At 36.2% G+C, this 24,725-nt stretch overlaps 1 long non-coding RNA gene across 1 annotated transcript in view; it reads left to right on the top strand.

The window, feature by feature from the left end:
* Positions 1-17,137: 17,137 nt before the first annotated feature.
* LOC116422095 overlaps positions 17,138-24,725 on the top strand; it is a 43,233-nt gene continuing 35,645 nt past the window's right edge. Inside the window, exons 1-4 of the long non-coding RNA XR_004232682.1 lie at positions 17,138-17,309; positions 18,679-18,778; positions 21,362-21,473; positions 21,951-22,057. This is a non-coding gene — a long non-coding RNA (uncharacterized LOC116422095). The remainder of the gene's footprint in view (positions 17,310-18,678; positions 18,779-21,361; positions 21,474-21,950; positions 22,058-24,725) is intronic.

Here is a 24,725-nt window from a genome sequence, read left to right as displayed (position 1 = left end):
CTTTTTGTTAATATCAATCTTTAATGTTTCTTTTCTATTCCCCAACAAAAACAATTCTGTTAACCTTTTTGCATTTCTTGGGTTTTTGGTTGAGCAAATTTTTGTTTAGTTCTGGTTTTTTCAGAAACAAAATGGAATTCATTTTTTCTTAAATTCCATCTTCTTCCCTGGAAAATCTCAGCTTTGTGGTGTTTATTCTTGGCTGCATCCCAAGTTCTTTGGTTTCGATATCTATTCCAGGCCCCTTTTTTAATGTAGAGGCAGCCAGATCTTGGGTGATCCATTTGTGGCACCTGGTTTTAAATGGTTTTTTTTTTGCTGCTTGTAAATTTTTTCCTTTTGTTTTCTGAAATTTGGCCCAAATATTCCTTGGGGTTTTTATTTTAGGGTTTCTTTCAGAAGGTGTTGATAATTCTTTCAATGCCTATTTTACCTTTGATTCTATTTAATCTGGGCAGTTTCTTTGATGTTTCTTTAAAAAGCTAGGCTTTTTTTATCTTTTTTGGAAAGTCCAAAATTCAGTTATTCTCCTAGATCTATTTTCCAAGTCTGTTTTTGTAGATAATTTGGTTTTTCCAGTTTGTCATTTTTTTGGTTTTTTTGACTGTTTTTTTGTCTCAATGAATCATTAGTTTTATTTGTTCAGTTCTAATTTTAAAAATTATTTTCTTCATTATTTTTCTTCTTTCTGTTATGTCCAATTGAGTTTTAAATGATTTTTTTGGTCTGTGGTTTTTTCCATTTCACTAATTTTTTTTAGTGAATTATTTTCTTTCAATTCACAAGATCCTACTTTCTTGAGTGTTCTTGTCTTTTCAATTCCAAGATCCTACTTTCTTGCGGTTCTTTGTCTTTTCCAATTCCAAATCCTCTTAGTGAATTCTTTATTTTTCAATTCACAATTCTTATTTCCAATTTTTTACTTTCAATTCATTTCAGGAAGTTGTTTTCTCTTGAACTTCTCTTTCCTTTCCCATTTTCTTCCAACCTCTTTTGAGACTTTTTTGGTTTTTCATAGAGCATCGTAAAAGGCAGTGTCATGTTTGTGGTTTGAGGTCTCTTCAGGTTTGTGACCTGCCTTTTTCTATGGGTCAATCGTTCTTTTTCTCTTTTTTATTCATTTTAAAACCTTTGGGGTGGGTCTCCTAGGCAAGGGGGTTCCCAAGCCCTTGCAGGCAGGGGGATGTAAAATTCCTCCCGGTATGGGGTGCCTGGGGGTTTTTTCCCCAACAGGGGTGGTTGCTGGCCCAGCACCTTTGTGGGCTGGGTGGGCAGCAGCCTCGGCGGCCGGGGGTTTTGAAAGTGTCCTGCCCCAAGCCGGCCTCTTTGGCCCAAAAGGCCCCCAGCCAGATTGAGAAACCCCCGAACCCTCTGCCCCCAGGTCCCTGCCCAAGGAAAAAACCCCCGAAGCCTTGGGGGCCCCTGGTCTTCCACTTTCGGTTTGAGCTCCCTGCTTTTCCTCCCTTGCTTCCCCCCCTGGCCCCGGACCTTTTGGGGCTGCACTTGCGGGATTGTTCCCTTCTTTCTTTAAATTTCAGAAACTTTTTTGGCTGATTTTGGGGGGAAAAACTTGGGAAAGCGCGTTTTTCTTAAAGTTTTAATCTTTTGAAGAAATAGACTTTTGAAACCCTCATATAATTTTTATAAAAGTGAGAGACTTTTAAAAAACAAGGGGCTTTCCTTTTCAAATTCCCTTTTCAATTTTCTTTTAAAAAAGGTTTGATCAGAAACTCTTCTTTAAACTTTATCCTTAATAAAAAGCAAACATCCCGGTGGATTTTCTTTTTTCTTTTAAACCCAAATTTTTAAAACAATTTTCTTTTTAATTCCATTTTATTCCCTAAACTTGTCATTCCATCTCAGAAAACTGAATGTTAAAGTTGGAAACTCAATGATCATTTGATCCAACACACACATGAAAAGACTCTCCAATTTCTAAGGAGAGGGAGCAGATTATCTTCTACCCCCATGTCTTTGTTTATTCTGTCAAACACACTCTTCTTCCTCACTGCTTCCTCTTTCTCACATGAAGACATGACTCTTCTTAGCATAGATAACCCCCTTCTTTACATGACTGACCCTTCTCCAGCCTATTTTCTTTAGCAGATGGTGTCTGTTATCACCTCTATTGTGTCAATAATCTTTAGTTTCTGTTTACTGGCTGCTTCTCTATAGCTTACAAACATACCCATTTTTTCATCCCCATCTTTTAAAAAGAAGCCCTTAATTGATCTGTTCACCCGGGCTAACTATCATCCTATTTCTCCTCCATTTCACAGCTAAAATTCTTGAGAAGGACATATAAATCAATACTTCCACTTCTTTCCTTTCATCGTCTTAACTCATTGTAATCTGGTTTTCAACTTCAGTATTCAATTGAAACTACTTTCTCTGATGATCAAATTGAGTAGTCCTTTCAAAAACCTTTAACTTTTTTACCTCAATGAAAACTTTGACAATGATGGTCACTTTTGTTAATACTTGATTCTTTCTAGGTTTTCATGACATTGTTCTCTCCTGGTTTTGCTATCTATCTGGCCTTTTTTTCCCATTCTACTTTGATGCATCTGCTAACCAGGCTCTGTCCTGGGCCCTCTTCCCTTTGCCCTCTATAATATTTCCTTTGGTGATTTCATCAACTTTTGAATTTATGCAGGCGATTTTTATATCTATTTTCCAGTTCTAATATTTCTGCATGCTTTCCAACCTTACATCTTAAACTGCCTATGGTACATCTTGAATTGGATATATCATAGACATCTTAAATGCAACATTGCAAAACTGAACTCCTCATTTCCTTTCTCCCCAAATCCTATCCTCTTCATAGCTTCCCTATCATTGTTGATGTATCACCACCTTCTTATCCTTCTCACTTTCTCCTTCACTCCTTGTATCTAAACAGTTGCTAAGTCTTGTTCAGTCTACTTTCACAACATCACTATATGTACAGGCTTCTTCCCTCTGATACTACAACCCTGGTTCAGGCCCTCCTCACCTCATCCTGGACTATTGCAATAGCTTACTGGTTGTTCTCGCTGTCTTACATCTCATCCTACTCCAGTCCATCTTTCCCTTAGCTATCAAAGTTATCTTCCTAAAATATATGTCATCTGTCTATTCAATCAATCTAATGGCTTCCTCTTACTTCCAGGGCAATATAAAAATCCTTAATTTATCTTTTAACACATTTCATTACATGACTCTTTTCTATCTTTCCAATTTCCCCCCTCCTCAAGTAACCTGCAGTATAGGTGACATTGGGTTCTTTAAAGTTCCTTTCCCACAACATTCTATTTCTTTTCTCAGGGCATTTTCATTGCTCCCTTTGCCTGAGGTTTCTTCCTTCTTATCTCCATCTCCTGATTTCCCTGGCTTCCCAAATTTGATCTTTTTTGGCTCTCTTTACCTTTGGTGCTTTACTATAAGATTACCTCTAATTTATCTAATATATATCTTTTTTTTTGTACTTATGTATTTTCATGCCATCTCATTAAAGTGTGAGCTTTGTAAAAGAAGGAACTGTATTATTGTTTTTTTTCTATCTTTGCATTATCAGTGCTTACACAATAAATGCGTATTGACTTGATATTTTTGGACCTTTTCCTCTAATAATTCTGATGTTCCTTCAAGACTCATCTGAGATGTCACCTGCTACATGAAGTCATTTCTGAACTGTGTTTCAGAAAGCAACTAGGTGGCACAGTGGAGAGAAGGCTGACCCGGGAGTCAAGAAGTCCTGTGTTCAAAAATCTTCCTCAGAATTTACTAGCAACGATGATATTTTTAAAGTGTTTAATACACTGCCTGAGTGGATGCTATGTAAACACTAGCTATTGTTAGTATCAATTATTTTTTACTTACTTCATGTTTCTAATTGTTAATACCTATTTGCTTATTTCTGAAATGATGATGTATTTGCATATTTAGAAACTATGGTGATAGGGAGTAATGATGTAAGGAATCAGTTATACTCCATGATTATAGTTTTAACTTCAACCCTTCTGTTTGCTACTGGTTCTCCACCTAATAATGTTCTCTACAATATTCTCAGATATTGGCATCCTATGACTACATTTGTCTTTGAATACTCAGATGTATTTCTATCTAAAAGACAATTTTATGGAAAACTCAAATAAAGTGAGCACTCACATGGAAGTCAGAAGAACTGATACAAAGACACTATCAAAATCTCTCTGAAAAACTCTGGAATTGATTATGGGACACACTGGCAAAGGACTGCCCAGCATGATGTGCCTGCATCAAAAAAGGCATTGTACTCTATGAGCCAAGCAGAATTGCAGTAGCTCAAAAAATGTGAGATGTACAAATTTAAAAACATCTTCACTTCAAATGTTCATGTGGTCTATTTGTGCCTCACCTGTGACAGTCTTCTGAACTCATCTAGTTAGACCTATGTAACTTGACTCTAATATAGTAATATTATTTTTGAAAACAATCAAAACTATACATTAGAATTGCTTATAAAGTAAATTTTTAGGGATGTTTTTCATTCTTGTCTTTGTATCATTACTTCTCTAACATAGTACTTGTGCAGTGTAGGTAAATAATAAATTGTTCTTGAACTGAATTGAAATGAAAAATAAATATATTTCAGAGAGATGTTCTCAGATGATATTGACAATTATAATACTGACTGGCATTTATGTTACACTTTAAAATTTATAAAAGTGATGTCATTATGTTATCTCTTTTCATCTTTATAATGTCCCATCTGTGAAGCAGGTGCTTTCCCCCCACCACTCAAATTTTTTTTTTTAATGAATGTGGAAACTGAAGTTGTGGGAGATTAACTGATTTTTCCCAGGATCACATAATCAATAAATGTCAGAGGTGAGATTTGTGCTGTGATCTTCCTGCCTCCAAGGCCAGTAGTGTGTTCACTGCTCTACTTAATGCCTCCCTGGAATAACATATGGCCTGGTTTTCTTAGTGAGGGCTTCTTTGTGTTAATATTGGCTTTGGTTGAGACTCATTACTTTTTGTTGGATGAGGATCAGTGTTGTCCCTATTACTAAAAAAGTACTTTTTATAGTATCTTGTCATTTTCATTTCATTGATGTAGAAACTGAGGTTCAGAAGAAATAAAGACTTTCTAAGTCATGATAATAAAAATAATGTACCCATGAACTCTTTGTTCCTAGAGCAGGAATCTTCATTTCCTAACTTTAGTAGGCCACTCTAATTTAAAAATCTAGTTTATTTCTAAAATTTATATATGTATCTTTTTCTGGAGCAGACCTTTCATCTATCTGTATATCTATCTGTCTATCTGTCTATCTATCTATTTATCTATCCATCCATCCAAGCTGTCTTTCTTTCTTTCTTTCTGTCTGTCTATTTATCTATCTCCACCATTATCTATCTATCTATCTCATTCTGTCTGTTATCTATCACTACCTATCTACCTCTATGTATTCTATTTATCTTTCTTTTTCATTATCTACCTATCTACCTTATTCTGTCAGTCTGTCTGTCATCTATCACTGTCTATCTACCTCTATGTATTCTATCTATCTCTGTCATTATCAATCTACCTATCTACCTCATTCTATCTATCTATCTGTCTATAAATCGGTGTCTGTCTCTCTCTCTCTCTGTAATTATCTATTTACTATCTACCTCATTATATCTATCTACCTATCTATCTCTATGTATTCTATGTATATCTATATATCTATAAATCTGTCTCTTCATTATCTATATACCTATCTACCTCATTCTATCTCTCTATCTATCTATCTATCTTTCTATTTTTCTCTCATCTTATCCCAAGCATAAGTTCCCACTTCCCCTATAACCCCTTACTCCAACTATACTTATTTGCACAAAACTCATGTGTCTGGACTAAATAACAAATTCCCTCCTCCCCCAGATGTAATTGTCACATATGTTCTTTATGAATTCATAATGAGAGCCTAGAACAGATGGCACAGGCTTAAAATGACTTATACTACTAGCAATGCTTCACCATAACAGGGCGGCTATAGCATCTGAATACACTATTGGGAGCAGGCATAGGTAGCAAGGTCTAGCCTGCCTTGGTGAAGTGCCTATAAGGGAGGCTGCCTAGCATTGACATCCCATTTAGCTGTCTCTCTGAACAGTGTGCCTTGGAAGTCGACCAGCTTCCTGGGCTTTCCCTGCAGCTCTTGTACTCTTAGTTCAGTCTTCTCTATTCTAGAGAATTCTTGTTTGTAAGAACCAAAATAAATGCAAGAGATTGGGCTTTCTTATGAGCTTTGGGTGTTGCGATCTCTATTAGTTATAACTTAGCTATTGATAATTGATATTGATGAAATTCTGAAGATGGAACATTTTTTCCTTAATACTTCTCATTCCATTTTCAGTGTTCCTGCAAACTCCCACTTCCTTCCTCTCCTGACCTCAAACAAAATGAAATAAAACTGAATTCCTCTTCAGGCAGTTAAATAACATAATCCATAAAATACTGACTTTGGAGTCAGGAAGCTTTTTGCTTTGCTGAGTTGTTTCACTTGTGTCTTACACTTTCTAATTCCATTTGCAGTTTTCTTGGCAAAGATACTGGAGTGGTTTGCTATTTTCTTTTCTAATTCCTTTTATAAATGAGAAGAGTGAGACAAATAGGGTTAAGTAACTTCCCCAGGATCACACAGCTAATAAATGTCTGAGGTAGAATTTGAACTCAAGAAGTTGAGTCTTACTGATTCTAAATGCAGTGCTCTATCTACTGCCACATAACTGCCCCAGAGTAAGGAAGATCAAAGTTCAAATCTTGCCTCAGACACATACTAGCTGTATGACCCTAGGTCTGTCAGTCAATCTCTTCTTACCTCAGTTTTCTCATGTGTAAGATGAGGATAATTATAATACTTACCTTCTAGGGTTGATGTAAGATTATATTTGTAAAGCACATTGTAAATCTCAAAAATATATTAATATAACTGTATATGAATAACAATCAATAGTAATTATTCTTCAGGGTTTTCAACTAAAACAACCCACTGAGTCTTAAAACCTACCATTATCACCTCCTTGACATTGTGCACTTTAAACTACTTTATACTGTATATTGATAACTGATAATAGCTAAATGAGTTCTCTCTCTCTTAAGGGGCTTTTAATATTAACAGAGGGTATTTGAAGGGAAAAAAGGTCTCATGAATGAATCATGAATGTTAGAATTTAAAGTAATGAAGCCAACAGAAAAGTAAGATTATTACTATTACTATTATTATTTTTCATTATTATTATCTGGTGGGTTAGTTGGAAAGAGCAGTAGATCTAGAATTAAAAACTTTGTGTCCAACTCTGAGATCTGCCTTTTAGTACTTGGGCCCCATTGGCAGATTACATAATCTTATTGGGGCTCAGATTCCTCATCTATTAAAACAAAAGCAAGTTTGTAGAAATATAACCTCTAAGATCCCTCTCAGTTCTTTGAACCTATGCCTCTTCTTCTTGGGTCTGTTAAATCACATCAGGTGGGAACTTTCTGCTTTCCCCATGAATAAAACTGCCCCTCAACATTTAATCCCCAGGCTCTTTGTGATGTGATAGCACTTACTCTTTAGAGGAAGTAATAGATCTCATTAGGGATGTGAAAAAGAATGATGACTTATTTTCTTATCTGGATAATGTCAAGATGGTGAGTTAGACCACTAAAAATAGTTAGCCCTACCTCTATATTCCCAGTTGATAACTGCTATAAACAGACACTGTAAGCTCACTCAGATATTGTAATTTATCCCCAGTGCCCTCCCTTATGAGATATTATATTATTTAAGTCATCAAAGAGAAAAAGCTTATCTACTGACTTTTAAAAAAATCTTCCTTTTTAGATGTCTTTTGTGAAACAGATCTTTTTAATTATTTTAAGAACAGAATATTAGAGAGAGAACAAATCCAAACATTTAAAGAAATTAATTAATTTAAAATAGATAGCATGGTGCAATGGAAAGATTAGTGAATCTGAAATCAGAGGGCTGAGATCAAAATTCTGCCTCTTGGAAAATGAGAGAGCAGCCCTGGATACATGATCCTGTAGGTTTTTTCAGATTCTAAATCCACTATAATCAGGCTAGGGGGATGATCAGTGACTATTAAGGGTATATTGTCTGTCCCCCTTTAAACTCTAATGCCCTTTAATTTTGGAGATTTCCTTCTTGTCAGACAGTCAGTACATCCTGTAATTGTTGGCAATAAATGTCTCTTACCAAACCACATGCTAAGAAATTGTTAAGTTGTGGTTCCTTGTAAATGTGTACTACTATAAAATCTGTGTGCTTGCTAGTAAGGTTATGTTGGTATAATTAAAGTGTAAATGAAATCACCTGGTACTAATGGGATGTCTATATTATAAAAATTCTGAGAATTCATCTTATACCAAAAAAAAAGAAAGAAAAAACTAGATAAATATTGGTCCCCTAAGAACCAATATGGTGTAACCTAAAGAACATCAGATTCAGTCACAAAATATAGATACAGATCCTGACTCAGACACTTCTCAGCTGTATGACTTGAAGCAAGTTCTCTTACCTTTTAAAGCCTCCCTTTCCTTATTTGCAAAATGAGGACAATATTTGTAAAACTTCTTTAAGAGACGGTGTTGTATAATCAATAGATACCAACCCTCAGGGACAGGAGACCATGGGTTCAACTCTAACACATACTGCCTATTCGACCCTTAGACAACTAATTCACTTACTACTTGGTGCCTTTGTTAGTTCTCTCAGATTGTGAGTTACACAAAGGTCCTGAATTGCATTGGAAGTTTTTCATCCAGAGCTACCTAGCCCTTTGAAATCACAGGTCCAGTCCTCTCCATAGGGAAGTTATATAGATGGTCCTTTAAGGAGAAATATAAATATGGGTGTTGTCATTAGTGGAACTGAGATAATTTAGGAAAAATAAGTGCCCCTGTAAGAATTTGCCCAATATCCATGTACTATTTCACTGTTTGAAAGTTGATGTTTCCAAGGCTATGGTACTATACAGTACAATAAATTCAGTTACCATTTTCACTACAAAGATTCAGGGGTCTTTGGTGGAATTTGGAAAATTAAGGGTAAAGGATGTTGAAAACCAATCTTTTTCGATGCAAACCAAATCTGGAAGTTTGAGCTATATAAGGAAATCAGTTTGATTCTGCCACTATTTATTGAATGCTGACTGGAGGAGCTAAACCTTGTTTCTGGTGCTATGTGAGGAATAGCCTTTGGCAAGAAAGAATCAGAGATCACAGGTGCTTCTTGGGACTTCCTATTTGGAGTTTTTGTCTTTCTATAAGACTAGTTACAATTGCTTTGTCTGAAGAAATTGGACAGCTCCTGTTTCCTCCCTAGGAGTACTCAGGTACTCCTGACCCTCTTGGCCTATGTGCAGACAAATGGCTTTCCCCCTTGAACAGTAGAGGGTAGGTTAGAATATTACCAAAAGACCTTTTACTAGAAATCAAAGGGAAGAAACAACAAATACAAAAACCTAAAACCAGATGAATTTATATAGCTCTGAGTCCGTATCCTAACCTAACAAATGTCTATGTGTAAATGCAGGGCCAATATTATGCAGAATATGGAAGTTGTCTGTATTATAGCATTTTAACAAAAGCAACAGAAAGACCTTTTCTTTTTTTTATTATAATAATTTTTTATTGACAGAACCCATGCCAGGGTACTTTTTTTTTTTTTTTACAACATTATCCCTTGTACTGACTTCTGTTCTGATTTTCCCCCTCTCTCTCTGCACCCCCTCCCTAGATGGCAAGCACTCCTATACATGTTAAAGAGGTTACAGTATATCTTAGATACAATATATGTGTGCAGAACCGAACAGTTCTCTTGTTGCACAGGGAGAATTGGATTCAGAAGGTATAAATAACCCGGGAAGAAAAACAAAAATGAAAACAGTTTACATTCATTTCCCAGTGTTCTTTCTTTGGGTGTAACTGCTTCTGTCCATCACTGATCAGTTGAAACTGAATTAGGTCTCTTTGACAAAGAAATCCACTTCCATCAGAATACATCTTCATACAGTGTCGTTGTTGGAGTATATAATGATCTCCTGGTTCTGCTCATTTCACTTAGCATCAGTTCATGTAAGTAGAAAGACCTTTTCCATATATTCAGGAGTTTCTATGAAAACTTTTGGCAACATACTTATTTCTTTGTCATGAACTCAACTCTGTTAAACATGCCATAGTGGAAAGGGTCCTAGCTAATGAGCCATGAGAAAGTTTGTATAGCATGTTAAAGGAAAACTAGCACATTCATGTGAGGACTTGATAAGCCCTTTTCAATGCTGATCATCTACCTTGTCTCTCCATTTTGCCCATGGCACCAATAATTTTAGCATATGCAGCAGCTAAATTTGGTAAATCATCTTGGCAGACAGACTAAACCAGGATGAAGGTAATTGATAGACCTCAAACAGATCAATAAATTAGGAGGATGTTTGTTCCAAGTATGTGAAGACTTTCCCAGAAGAATGGGTGGAAAAGAACAATTTGTTCCCCTGGCTATGAGAGAACCTAATACATAAGGGAATATTTAGATCTTGGTCAGACATCTAAGATGTCAAGGTCATCCACTGCATTCTGAGTTTTTCCTTGCCATTGAATTTTGATGACTCTGGAAGAGAAAGTGAAGCTTTTGACTTAGTAGTACTCTGTCTTATTTAAATCCAGTTCACTCAAAAGTCAAGACATCTGATGATGTAAATGATTCTCTTTGAAAAAGAAGGACAAATAGCAGCATTAACAACAGTCTCATAGAAGAAATACAAATGCAGATACAGATACACATACACAAATATAGACAAGTAAATGTAGAATAAATACAAAGTAAATTGAATATAGTCTTATAGAAGGAAAGGCATTAGGGATAAGTCACAACTTCTTTGGGCTTAAGTACCCTTAAATGTAAAATTTAAAATTTTCCCAAATATAAAATGAGATGATTTGCACCAAATGATCTCTAAGATTTTCTACAGTTCAAATCCCATGAAATTCTAACTGAAATTCCCAATTTTAAGTTCCTGTCCTCTAACATTACTGTGTTATTATCATGTCATCACTGAGGAAGAGATTGGAACAAGAGGCTTAATGATATGTGTTGGAAGACAGTGGCATGTTGAAAGAAATTGTTGTCCTGAAATTTATTTATCTATGAAATGATGGCGTTACAATAGATGGTATTTTTCATTAACAAATACTGATAATCTTTTCAATTTATAATGGGGGCTTATTTTCCCCCAAAACACAACTTTTATTTTACTTCTGGTAATGGTAAAGATCTAATTTCCCCAAATCCATAGTATTTAAAAACACAACATATTATTGAGACTGCCCTTAAGAAGATTACAATTTCCTGGAAATATTGCTTGAAAAGAACAATCAATGATCTTTTAAAAGATCAGTTTATGCATTGATCACTATGACTGGTCTCACTATTAAATTCTCAAAAGTATTATTTAAAAACAACCTATTTTCTTTCTTTTTAAAGAACCAAATGTAAAAATTTATGAATAAAGGAAAAAAAAAGAAAAAACCCTCTAATCCAAGGAGAATGGAATCAAAGATAGAAGCCAGTTAAAAAGTTCAACTAGAACAGTATAATAATGGAAACATCCTTTGACTTGGAGTTGAATTCTAATCCTATCTCTGCCTCTAATTTCCTATATGAACTTGGGCAAGTCACTTAGCTTTTTCATACCTAGTGTTCTATAAAATGGGAAAACTTTTGAGTTTGATATATGACTCTAAGTGCATTTGGGGGCACAGACATATATTTCTTTTTCAACTATGAAATGTGGTATTTGAAAGAAGGAATAAGATGTAGTTGGTAATGCAGAAACATAAGATTGGAACAATATATACAATGTATTTTGTTGTTTCTTAGAATTTTTTCATCTATATGTCACTTCAACAAAGTGCATTAATAAAAAATAACCTCAGAGAATTTGTCCAGCTACTGAACAAATAAAAATCCAAAAGCTCTTATTTTTACCATAAATGTGGATGAGTTCAAGGTTGTGTTACTATAATTTTATATCAACCCTTTGTTATTTTCAATGTGTTTTCACATATACTTCAGTTTTTTGACCCTTGCACAATCTGATAAAGTAGGTAGTCTAGAGTAGCATTATTCCCATTTTATAAACTCAGAAACTAAGTATCTTAGAGACGAAATGACTTTTTTTAAGGTCATATATTATGAGGTAGAAAAGCCAGTATTTAAAGCTAATATTTTTTTACTTTTTTCTAGATTTTCTTTCCCTTGTCAATTGAGACAGAAAGAAGTTTAAACATAATAATATTCTCCCATAATAACAAAATTGCATTGATTTCCATCTTCTCTTTCTTGGTAATCTTCCCAGCTTTTAATTTTTTTAAATCTTGTTTGTGTTTGCAGGGTCTTCATGGATTTTTTTCCTTCTCCTGTTAACATCTAATTTCTTCCTATTAATATCTACTTTCAGGAAAGAAAACTATGAACTCATTCATGCAAAGGTATAAATAACCCTTTCCAGGGAATATTTATATTTTTACAAAAATATATATATTGATGCCAAAGTCAAGTTTCTACTGTGTGGAAGGTTTTGTACTAAAACAATAAAAGCAACAACAAAGCTCTAATTGTGGACTTTTAGGTGGGATAGAAGGATGGGATTGCCTTCTGCTCTTGAATTAATTCACTAAATGTGAATAATGGTACTTCTAACAGAAAAAAATTACCAGGGATGAAGGTTTTATAAGAAAACATAATTATTCTGTGTTGGACTTGTTGAGTTTGACATGTAGCATTTAGTAGTAGATGTCTAATTGGCAATGGGGTAAAAAAAAACAGGGATTAAAAGAATTATTTGGTTTGGATACATAGAATGAGTAGTAAATAACTTTAAGACTGACAATAACAATGATAGGACAGATGAAATTACCTGGAAGAGAAGGAGAGCCTAAAAGGATAAATTTCAAGAATGCAGACAGTAATGGAGAACATGAATAACCTAACCAGAGGTCCTCAAACTTTTTAAATAGGGGGCCAGTTCACTGTCCCTCAGACTGTTGGAGGGCCGGACTATAGTAAAAACGAAAACTTTGTTTTGTGAAGCTTTAAATAAAGAAACTTCATAGCCCTGGGTGAGGGGGATAAACATCCTCAGCTGCTGCATCTGGCCCACAAGCCATAGTTTGAGGACCCCTGAAAGCAATAGGAACAGACCATGACTGGGAAAACAGACTAGAAGAACTGGAAGTCAAAGTCACAGCAATGCTGAAAGAAAACATATGAATCTAGATCCCTGTGTAGATCAGTTGTGGAATAACTGAGGAGAGTCCATTGTCTTTTGGACAGGTTTCTCAGGTATTGAAAGTTCACTTCCCCATTCACCTCAATAGATCCACCAACTTATTCCACCACTCAGTTTTTTTTTTTTTATTTTTTTTTCTTGCTGTATTGGAGACCAATTTCCAGTAATAAGTCAATCCTCATATATAGCTTCTTGGAAGACAGCAAGCATCTTGCTCCTCCAAAACATGCCAGCAAATACAAAGTTACTCTACTTCCACTTCCCTGAACTAATCAGCATTGCAGAGATTAGTCATTGTATCCTCTGGATAAGATATTTCTTTCCTTCCTGCCATTTCCTTGCGTGTTATTCCAGAAAGGTACCATGATGTAATGGAAAGAATTGAGATCTAGGATCAAAAGATTTGAGTTTAAATCTTGCCTTTGATACTACTTGTGTAATGTTGAGTAAGTAATTTACTCTGGACCTCAAAATTTTCATTTGTATAATAAAGGACTAGATCACCTTAAAGTCCTTCCCAGCATAAAATATTTGGTCATTCTGCTTTTTAGGCATGTTTCCCTTGCCTAGAAACTGAGGCAATATACTTAATATATGTTGACTTATTTCATACAGGCAAAATTCTGAACAATCACTAATGAAATGGCTCAGAAAGAGGTGAATATGAGGTTTTAGGGCACTTGATAAAGGAGGAAGAGTAACCTGTTTTATTGTTACTCTTGCTTTTTACTTTTTTTCCTCCTTTTGCAATTTTTTTTTCAATCAACAGTGTTTATAGCAATTGAGGAGAGTCTTACTTAGCCATCATCTTTATTTTACACTCTAATGTACAGTTGAGATAACTAGCTTTGGGAGACAAACTGGGAATTGCTGGGTGGCTTCAGGGCTGGCCAGAAGGAAGCTGAACCTAGGTGAACTCTTCAACAGCCCCAGGTTACAGTAGCCTCAGAGTGACAATTGCCTGAAGTCAGAGACAAACGTCCATCACAATCGATTTTCTTCCAATCGCAAAACTTCCTGGTCTTGCACTAAGTTTCTTCCCACAAATCTCAAGCCTGTTTTGTAGTTAGAAGTGGAGGGGTTTGAGAGAAGTGAAGTTCTAAAATGATATGACTACATATTCAGCTGTCTCTCCAAATGCTGGCTAAATGATTCTTTTTAGGAGAGTCGCACTTCAGGATGATGTCACACATCCACAGGGCTGTAGTTACAGCTGAGATGGCACTTCCATTATAAGCCCCTATTTTCAGGTGCTCATAACAGCCTAGGGTGTAGGGAAAGAGGCACTTTAGGGGTTGAAATTTCTCATATTTGTTCTTATCTTGGAAGTGAAATTCTTATTTTGAAAGTCTGGCCAAGGATTGAGTTGAGGTCCATGACTCACCATCCAGCATTAGCTTTGGTTCTTCAGGTGTTTATTAGGACCCTACTATGTGCAGAACTTTGTATTAGACGCGGGAATATACAGAATCTCAGTTCTCATGCAGTTTATTGCAATCCTATAACAATAAGATAATGGGACCAGGATTTAAATTTGCAGTAGAAACTTCACTGGAATGGAATATTATTGTATTCAAAGAAAAATATGATACATACAGAAAAACGCAGGCAGACATTTAAGTGATACAAAGTGAAGACGACCCAAGGAATTTATTCACACAAAAGCTACAGTAATATAAATGGAAAGAGTACCAACACTAAAATAATTGAAACTGAATACTGTTAAATCATAATAATTAAGCTTGTCCCCAAAGAAGAGATATAAAAACATGTTTCTCTTTCCCTTGCAAAGGTGGGGATCCATGGATGTATAACATTGCTTAGGATGTAAGATATTTTTGATGTGTTTATTGAGTAGTGATTTTTTTTTCTTTTTACCCTCTTATAAAAATCTTCATTACTATTAGGGACGGTTCTCTGGGAAGGGGTAATTGGAAGAAAATGAGAAAAACTGAAAGATTTCTAAAAGAGATGTTAATGAAAAGAAATCACACCAACTTTCTGTATTTTACAATAGACAAATTACTAAATTTGGAGTCAGAGGAAGAAAATTTGATTCCTATATCTATGATCTCAGGAAAATCATTTAAATTAGAACTATAGGTCCATAGATTTAGATTTGGAAGGAACCTTAGAGATAATTTAGTCTAGTCTCTTGATTTTACAGATGAGGAAACTAAGTTCCATTGAGGTCATTTACCTCAAGATCACAGAGTAGTAATGGCTTTTCTTACTCTAATTCAATCTACTATTTCATCTAGGTATTTGTTTCCTTTTCTTTGAAATGAGTTTGAAATAACAATCTCAAAGATTCTTCTTTGGGGACAAGCTTAATTATATAAGTAAAATGTCTCTTTGATATCATTGAGATATAGCAGTTACTCATCCAGCATTTTTGGGTATTTTTGAAGATGGTGGGGGTGGAGAGACCTCATAGGCTTCTCATGACAATGATGGGGTGCAGCTTCTAGGAGAAATATAGCAGTAATTCTGAGTCCCCCCTACCCTGACCCTACTTGTGGTATTAATAATCAGTTTTTCAATGATCCTAAAGTCTCCCAGGCTTAGGAATAAATATTGTTGACTGCTAGATAACAATCCATTGGTCAGTGATTGTAATGCCAGAGAAACTGAAGCAGGAGAGAGATTAGAGAATTTTTAATATTTTATTAATTGGTAGAGCCTAATTGACTGGACAGGAGTCTCGTCTCAAAGTATCCAGTCAGACAGAGATTAGAGATCAATTCAATAGTTTATTAAATAGAGAGATATACTGAGACCAATGGATCCATGTTGGTCCCAGGGCTGGACAATACTGTCATCTCAAAGAATCCAGCAATGAATGGGAGAATCCCAACTCCTTAAATACCTTTTACAAACAAAGAAATAGGGGAAGAAGCAGGAAAACTTCTTCACAGAGCCATTTGGTTCTGTCAGGATGGGGAAGCCATAAATTCTTACTAAAAGCCAGAGTCAGGATGTCTGAGTAAACAGAAGTAAAGATGTCAGTGAGGTATCCGGGATAGTCTTATCTCTTGGAATATTTTAGAAGTATAGTGTCACAAATTCCTGAGAGCAGAAGGAGCCAGAAAATCTAATTTCCCCCCTTATCTTGAGTCTTACATTAGCAATTTATAACCTTAATGGACCAGAGGGGGTTTTACAACTAAAAGGATGAGGCAGAATAATTAAGGAAACTGAGTCAGGACAGTTAAAGAGAACTGTGGCACAACATGACAACAAGGTTTCCAAGACAAATAGTGAAATGCATACCAGACTACTCGTCAACCCACTTCTAAACCATAAATTTAAATATTGAGGTGCATACCAGAGCACTCCTCAGTTTTACTTCTAAGCCATAAAACTAGCATGTCAGTGACATGAAGAACTGAATCTCTCTGTCTTTTCCTACAAATTTACCTTCTTGTTCCTGGTTCTTTGCTAAACCCTTTTGGAACTTAGCCCACTTCAATCATCATTACAATTACAATAAACTTTGGGAGATGGGTTCAAGCCTGAAAATTCTTTTGAGACCCTTCCATGACCCCAACATTTTGGGGTCTCCTTTGAATCTCAAAAACATCACCATGGTCTTTATAATTCAGTTCTCCAGAAGCCCTATTAATCCCTGAGTCTTGAATGGTTTTCCCTTAGAGCATCATCTTATTTTTACTGTTTCCCAGATGCTGCCAGAGAGTTCACCAAATGCTAGGAGAGAAGCAAAGACAAAAAAATGATTCAATTTATTTCATCACTATTACTACTTTCTGACATCATCATCTTCATGGAGTAATGGAGAAAGCACTGAACTTGAGGTCAGATGGCAATGATGAGCAATGAGGCAATTCAGTAAAAGGCTCTCCCCTCCTTGTGGCATCATTGTGATATAAGGGGAGATGTACTCCTAAGAAGGAAGTAAAAGCAGTGGACCAATGAAGAACCTACTAGTATCATAGTAACCTCAAATGAATGTCAAGAGCAGGAGTAATTTGGGGTGGAAGGTATAGTATGAATGAATGATTGAACCAGGCTATAGTTGTGGAAAAGAAAAAAAGTTGTGAGATATCTTATTCTAGAACATTACTTCTTTAATACCAAAATAGATCAGGGTACTACTGGGAAGGGAAATGGAGGAAGCACAGGAGAAACTTTGTTCCATACATGGAAAATTTCTTGAAATTGTAAAATGTTGTAGAGAAAATATGTAGCATGAGCTTGGGGGAGAGACCAGTTGAGGATGGGAGACTATATAGGAGAGGTATCTATAAGACTGGTCTTTAATTGCTTATCCTGTGTTATCATGGTGATGAAGATGGGCATTATAGTTAGAGGTTGTGTCTCATATTATTACAGATTCACCAAATGACCTTCTTTGAATCTAGGAAATTTAACAGTTTTAAGATTTGGGATGTTGAAATTGTATTTGCCGAAATAAACCCTTGATTTCCTATTCCTATGGAGGAGGATCCTATTTGAGCTGGGTTTACTTTAAATAATGGACATCAGGAGATAAAACCTTTTCAAAGAGCAGTTACTAGAGTTTTTAACTCATTTATATAATCATTAAATTGAACAATTCAATTCCAACAAATGTTTTGTAAGAACCTACTATTCACAGCTATTCAAGTATATTCCAGGGTTAAAGAATTTACTGGAATCAGGTTGTTAGTCCCTCTGGCTACAGCTAACCCCTGGAGCAAAACACTAGACCTCTATGAGATTTGGATTTTTCTTTATTAGGTGGAAATAAACATGCCTAGATAAAGATAAAATTCTATTGTTGCCATACTCATTTCTAAAACTAAATTTTACTTATTGATAGATATTGTTGGTTCTCTCTTTGGATTGCTCTATGTCACTAACATATTGACCTTGAAAACTTCTTTAATAAGAAGATAGCTTGAGAGGGAGAGGATATGAAAAACCAATCGGATCTAACATATATGTCCCTTTAATTTTTCCTGCCTTACTATTATTTAAAATGATATTAGAAGCCAGCACATGTATGGCATATTGTACATTTCATTCCTTTGGACAACTATTACTTTTTGTTCCCCTATTACCAATGATACTTTTCCTGTGAATGGAGTTCCTTTCCCATCAATTTTCAAATGGATTTGGATTTTGAAAGATCTTCTCGGCTTTTGTGATTAAATCCAGCTCAGGATTCAAAAAGCAGGCATTTTGTTCATTGAAAAAATTAGCCAAAGCTCATTCCATTATAGTCAATCCTTTTTGACCTATTTAAGGGACAATACTCACAACAGCTTGCTCCAAAGGACACATAGGAAGAACCAACCAGATTCAGTTTAATATGCCTACTCTCCATATCCTTATACTAAAGCTTTTTCAACATTTTTTTTTTCTTAGCGAGCCCTGCTAGATGCAAGCTTGACCTCACAATTTCTGAAGAGTGGTACATTAAAATAAAGGGAATGAAATCAGATAGCAGTTCTGGCTCACCTTGAAGGTACTGGCTGCTCCCATCCATGTGACCTTGAAAATGTTAAGCGTGCAGTCTGAAAGCAGAACAAGAAAAATGTCCCATTCTCTAGTGATGTCAACCATTACTCAGCTGAGAGTGCATGCACACACACATATACATATGAGCGCACACACATAAACACAAACACACACAAAGGTAAGAGAGAAGAAGAAAAAGAAGTCTCAGAGGAAGCTGGCTAAAAATGACTGAATGATTAGATAAGGGGGAAAAAAAACTCCAGGAATGTCCTTTCCACACCACTCTTTAACTCCCAGAGTTGGAAAACACAGCTAATGGTACAATTGTGATTTTGGGGAAAATAGCATTTGAAATAGGAGCAGAAGTGTGTGTGTGTGAACAAAAAGTCTTACCACCATCTGGCAAAATACCTCCTTCTTCCTTCCTCTTTTCCACTTCTTCGACCTCTGCTGTTATCTCTAGATTTATCAGCAATACTAGATGGCTTTTTCACATCAGTAAGCACCTTCCAAAATATAACAATCAAAACGAATCAGAAAAAATAAATCAATGTCCACAAACAAGTGACCAATTTTGGCAAGTACAATTTATTCATAAGAGCTACAGTGCACAGGGGATTCTCTTGTCTTGCATCCTCAATGCCCTTAATTTAGATACCAATGCAATTGAGCGACAGGTGGCAGCAAAAATGGGAAGACATGCATTGTTCCTTTCTGCCAGCTTTGTTCCCTTAATGCCTCTGATCGCCCTCTTTTTTAATCTCTGAGACCCATTTTCTGTCTGAATTCTAAGTGATTGCTATCCTAATTAATTAAAGATAGTAATTAAAAGTGGAGCTAGCCTGATAGTAGGGTTGAGGAGAAGCCTCCATTTATATTGGTATGATCATTGCTTCCACAGATGTTTGATGCATCCTTTTGATTGTATATATCATCACTCTACAGGGGTTGTAATCACACACCAAGAGAAATCATTTTAGCAGAAAGACCTCTGCATTTCTGCTCTGAAGATACTCCAGGATTAATCGCATATTTTTATTTCCTATATACCCAGTTTTCTATCTGCTGTTAAAGATATTCTGTTTAGAACCTCATTACCCCTCCCCTCCAAGTCTTGTATTTCATTTATATTTGATAAGTACTCTTCCCCTGACCTGTTTCCCACCTTCTGCTCTTGTAAATGCATTGTCCTCTCCAGGTATGAAGCCAAATGAAGTATCCTTGATAAAGGGAAGAGGCAGGATGGCAAGTAGGAAGGCATGAGAATATGAGAATTGTAGATTGAAAAAAGAAGAGAGAGAAGAACTGAGAGATTATTGTTTACAGCTGAGGGTGGGATTCTGGGACTCTAGGCTAGAAAACATATCAGAAAAACATCCTCTAACAAATAAACAAGAGCTCCTAGTCCTGAAAACACTGAGTGCATAATTCTATTGGCAATAATTAATTAACAATAATAGTTTGTACTTAGAGCGCAGCTTTCATCCAAGAACCTCAAAGCACTTCACAAACCATGCTTAATTAAACTTCCCAGCCCCCCTGTAGGAAGGTAAGCATATATTAATTGCACCATTTTCTAGAACTGAAAAGCAGACACTGGGAAGTTAAGTGACTTGTCCAGTGGCTTGTTATTTGCAAAGCCAGCTCAATAGGGAAGAAAAAAGCTTTCAGTCAGTTGAGTCTGGCTCGTGTTTTCATCACCTGAAATGGCAGGCAGTGACCTGTTGGAGTGACCAGTGTGTACTGTCAGTAATTAGTTGCCAACCTAACACAGAACCTGCTGTGTGTTCAATTCACTCTTCTCTTCCTTTCCTACTGTGGTTTTGCTGGCTTTCAGCCTCTTATCTGATACAGAGAATCTCTGCTCCTCAATCCTGGAGCAAGCTGGGAGGTGAACTCTCCTACACAGACAGTATTTAATTTGTGATGGCTTGATGGGGTTAGTCACCTTGTTCTTTCCTGTTGCGTGCCACTGTCCAGGCTCTCGCTAGAGTTTCTTTTGCTGGTACCTTGTCATCGGGGGTACTGATGGATGGGGATCCAGAGCGACAGGAGAGAAATGTGCTTGTCTCTTTGGGTGTTTTTCACGTTCTTCTTTGCTGCTCATCCTCCCTCTCACCCCAGCCCTTGGTTGGCGGTTTTTGCTGCACTGCCTCGCAGGCCCCCCAGATGGGAAGGAGGAAAGATTAGCACTCTCTGGATCTCATGCCAGTGTTGTGTGCTGGATTAAGCTGGCAGAGAGACTCGAACAGCTTCATCTTCAGGAGCCAGGGAGGTTCTTTCAAGGTCATTCAGCAAGGCACACATGTTTTAAGTTCCCACAGGATAAATGCTCAGGGGATACAAATATTATTTATTCTGTTTCCCAGGTTAGTGTGGGTCTTATTTTACTGTTTTAAAGTAATGAATTAAAAAGCATAATGCATATGGGATATCCATAAGTCTATGAATATCTGAAACCTCCCTGAATAAAGTCAGTCAGATTCCTAGAACTTAGGGACCATTAGGCTGAGTATCAGGTAACAGCTTCAGCCTTCATATCCTAAGAAAAATATAAACATAGGTTTCATATAAAATGTTTGATTCCTAGGGAGGAAGAAGAGCCTCACCCTGAATATGTAATATAAGGATAAGATGAATGGTGGAAGATACAGCTACAGCAACATTCAGCGATTATTCTTTAGGATAATTCAAATGAACAAGTGAGTTAAAAGTGGAAGTCACCTCATGTTTTTCCCTACCCCATATCATTTAACATAGTGATTCTCTTAGTTTTCCTTTATCTAATGATCTGAATGTATTTTACAAATAGCAATGCATTAAGGTTTGCAAGATCTCAGCAAAACAGGAAATATACCATTATCATCAATCTTCTTTGTTTTGTGAATATGTTTAAGGGTTGGAAGGCCAAAGCAGAGAGCTGTGGAAGAGATGGTGTATAGAGTGGGGTGGAAGCAACAGTCACAGTTAAAACTGCATTGTTGTAAGACCTGCAGACACTCTGAAGGAGAAGGCCCTTACTATATTTTTTGTGTCTGTTCTCACATTTTTTAAAATGCTGAAAACCTACATCATGAGTTTATTGTGAGGATCAAAGAAGATAACATGTATGAATGTGCTTTGAAGATCACAAAAAATGCTTGGCAATCTTAATATATTCTCATTATTTTTATCATTAGCCACTAGATATCACTACTGGCCAGCAACAATTCTCTCCATAAGGGGATATTGTGATCACTGCACAAAAAGATGTACTGAACAGAAGAAATGTTGTTGAAGCTTTGAGGTGAGTATCCTGTGAGGACATAGATATTCCAGCTTTTAGTCCCTGAACTGATCTAATTATATTGGACACACTCTTCCACCCATTTACTAAACAAACATGCCCTGAAAGCTCATTTAAAGCTGTTTCACAAGACTACACACCGAATACCCAGGTGCAGAATATTCAGAAGCTGGGATAGCACCCACTCACCTAAGGGGCACCAGAAACAAAATGGTTGCCCAGGAAATGCTTAGGACAGATCACATGACAGTTTTAATTAAAAATGTAGAGTACTCATATAAGTAAATACAGAAATAGCATTTCAAAGAAGTTCACTTCAATATGACTGAGGAGGAACTCATCCCCATGGCCTTACCTGGGCCCACCTATTTAAAAGCAATCTGACAATTTGATAAAATTATTAGAGAATAATAGTGTGAGTTGTCAGATAGCCACGTGAAAGCAGGAAAACCAGAATAAGGAGTTGATAAAAAAAGAAAAAAATTGGAATTTCAAAAGTGAAGAAACATGCAGCAGCAGAAGACGATGATGATGATGATGATTGTGATGGTGATGATAAAATCCTCAGAACCTTCATCAAGTTTGAGGTTAGGGAATACAGAATCCTGGACATTGGCTTTCTAGAGATGATGGTTGTCCCCTTCACCATAAATGAATATTCTATGGTGGGAGTGAAGACCCTACATTCATCACAAAATAATTAGAATGCAATTGCTTTTGCTTTTATTAGCTGACATTAAAGAACCTAAAGTGCATCACAGGGATAACATGTTGATTAAGATATAGCCTTAATGTAATGGAGAGAACACTGGGTTTCAGAGAATTCTGCTCTAGGTCTAGCTCTGTCACTGATGCCTATGACCTGAAATAAGTTATTAATAGCTCTTGACCTCAGTCTCTTCATATGTAAATTTGTAGAGATTCTAGAGTATTGCTTTTTCCATTTTTAAGATGAGGAGAAAAACAAACTACAGAGAGGTTAAGTGGTGAGCTCAAAGTAAATCGATGAAAGTCACTGCAGAGACAAGTTTGTGATCCAGGAATACTTTCTCCTAATCAATTGTATTGGACCACTCCTCCCATTCTTCCATTTCTCACTTATTTGACAGGATCCAAGCTAACTTCCTTTAGCCTACTTCTCAAGGTTCACTCTTTTTATCCCTCTCTTGTCCAAGAGGTTGTATATAGATAGTCAGCTAATCATAGATTTCCATCAAGAAATCTGTACAAAATAAAAAAAAAATAAAATTCATATCAATGCTAGTGCAGGCTCATGGAAATCACACAGCTCTCTGCAGCTGCACAGAAACTGGGCCAGAATTGCCATCCAAAGAGGCTTCTGAAAATGCCAGCAATAATATCCTATCACAGTGTCAGGTCTGGAGGTTTTCACCTTGCCACTTGCAAGTTTTGTCCAGCTGCCCTCAGGGTTTACTCAGCCAATGAAAGACCTGCAGGAAGATGAGCTATTTAAAATCTGTATCTTATTGGTTGTATTTGGTAACTAGGATTTTCAGGAGAACTGGACAGAACTGAAATTTCTTTTCTGATCATTATGTTACAAATACACTGAGTATGTAATTTTTTAAGCTCAGTATTCTTTATATCCTAATTTATCTCTGGGAACTAAACTGCTATTATTTCAATTATAGCCAGCTTTCCATTATTTGTGGTCATGGGGTGAAAGAGTTGGGGGCTGGGTAGCACAAGGAGAAATCACAGGATAATGAAAATCCACAGATTTGCTTCATTAACTTGTCTCTCTACTCACTCAATTGTTCTTAGAAAGTCTGTCCCAACATAGCAACTTAGTCTAATTTAGTTTGTGCTTCTCTTTGCTATCTATCAACTACTTTCAGGTGGAGGTGCTAATGAGCAATGAAGTAGCTGGAAATAAGGAGGTGAACAAGATAGGAAGGTGAAGCCAAGAGATTGAATAGTAGACACATTGGTTTATATATTTATCAATTACTAAGGGCTGGGTATAACAGGGATGTCTCTTGGAGAAGTGATCACTTTCTATATAAAGTCACAGAGTGAAAAAAACTCAGTGAAAACACAATGAAAATTCTTCTCTAAAGGATAAAAGGGGAAGGATTGGTCTGCTAACTTCTCTGATGAGCACTTACTGAAAACTACATATTACTACTTAGAATCCCAGGCAATAATTATTAGAGAAGAGTTTAGCCTGAAAGCAGAGGAAAGAGAGATGTTGGTTTATGTTGGTATATTCTTGTCCTTGAGGTTAAATTCTCTGGTAATAGGATGGTAAAAATCTCTGGACTAAATGGATAGGAAGGATTTTGAAATCCTGTCCATTTGATTATAGAAAATCCCACTTAAACGGCTGCTCCAAAGATCAAAATAAGGCCATTCAAATTCCTTTACCTATATTACTGTGATCATTAAAATAGATGAATTTTTAAAAGATATAATTAGATTTAATTGCCCAGTCAACAGTGCTGACATTAGAAATCAGACATAATCTGAAGGTTTGAAGAGCCAGGGGTAGCCCAGATAGGGATAACTTTTTGTATCCTTTTTGCATTGCCTTAGTTTTTAGCGAGTTCTCACGGTTGTAAGGCCCCTGGTGGTGACAGCTGGTATTTTGAAAGGCAGTGTAGTATAATGGAAAGAGTACTAGGTATAAAATTGTGAGACCAAGGTT

This window comes from Sarcophilus harrisii, chromosome 3 (assembly GCF_902635505.1).
Source record: "Sarcophilus harrisii chromosome 3, mSarHar1.11, whole genome shotgun sequence".
NCBI classification, from domain to species: Eukaryota; Metazoa; Chordata; class Mammalia; order Dasyuromorphia; family Dasyuridae; genus Sarcophilus; species Sarcophilus harrisii.
The sequence above is the reverse complement of the archived record's forward strand: the minus strand, read 5'-3'. Positions and strand labels throughout refer to the sequence as shown.